We start from the raw sequence: 1,464 nt of genomic DNA, 5'->3' as shown, positions 1-1,464 counted from the left end.
TAGACGCTCACAAATCTGCTGCTTGGTGTTCTTTTCCAAGATTTTCCAAGATGTTGATGTTAAGCTGATTTGTCTGTAATTTCCTGGATCTACTTTTTTCCTCTGCTTGAAGATTGGAATCACATCAGCTCCTCTGGCAGTTCCCTCTTAACAATCCTCAGTTGCATGTGATTCTCTGTGAATTAACTGAGATGATTATTCAGTTCATTAACTGAGTTGATTGATTTGAATTAAAATGTATTTTAACATGTACATTACATCTAATTTTAGGTTAAAAGAATAACTTCCATTAGTTTCTCATTGCCTAGAGATCAGTTGCATATAGACACATAGAAAATTACCTGTTTCTTTCTCTGAAATACCTTACACTTTACAAATCAGTTAAATTAAACTTGATTTGCATTTACATTCTTTGCTTTTCTTGATGTTATGAACACAGTGGTGATAATCTAAAGAAAACCTAATAGCTCAAGTATTCTTGAAATGTTATTTTCCTCTACTAGAGTATGCAGTAGTTACAAACTACTTTTGGAACTTCTGTGTATTTTACTTAGCTTATGTACGCGTGAGGAATACGCACAAATGCAAAAGGCTTAAATTGTTAACATGTAGCCATGCCAAATGGGGTTGCTATTTTTTTGCAACCATTACCCAGTGACATTTCCATTCCTTTAAGTGCATCAGATCCTTCTTTCTTCATTCCCATAGAATCAAACCCCCCCAATGAGCCTTTTTTAAAAACCATAGACCCTATGTCCTAGTGATTTCACTCATCTTTACTTCATTGTAAGTCTGTTTTAACCTAGTTTTCTAGTGAAATCAGTGAAAAAAACCTTGAAGAATTGGAATGAATGTGATTTGATGATGAAACCCTGAGCTTCAGTAAGTACAATGAGTTTTCCAATTCATCCTAGGCAGCGCTCTCATCAAAATCCAGTTTCCTAAACTGTTATAATAAATTGCCTTAAACATAAGCCTCCACTTGCACCTATGGATATGATTCATGGAAGCAGAAAAGTTCCATATAAGCACCATCATCTTATTATAGGAATAATAACATTTTAAAAACATTTTTGGTAGCCTTCCATTTGTAATGCTCTTACAGCTGCAGAACTAATGATACTTGTTTGATATTTTTGCATAGTATACAGTCTTCTTTTTACATACACAGCTAAAAATATACCTGACAACAATGCAGTCATTATGGATTACCAACTTAATGGTGGATTTGCATATCTTTGAATATTACTCAATCAAGTTACTCAGACCTTGACTCCAGCTGAACTTGTGAATTGTTTCAATCAAAAGCTTGCTGTTTGAGATAATGAGACATCATAGGATCATCAGACATCCACTGAAGAAAAACAAAAAGCAAATTGCACATATAGCAATTTTAATCCATTCCATTTTAAATACCACAATAAATTTAATTTTCACAATAAATTAAATAGCCATATTTAGTTT

This window comes from Vipera berus (genome assembly GCF_964194415.1).
Source record: "Vipera berus genome assembly, contig: HAP1_SCAFFOLD_197, whole genome shotgun sequence".
NCBI lineage: Eukaryota > Metazoa > Chordata > Lepidosauria > Squamata > Viperidae > Vipera > Vipera berus.
The sequence above is the reverse complement of the archived record's forward strand: the minus strand, read 5'-3'. Positions refer to the sequence as shown.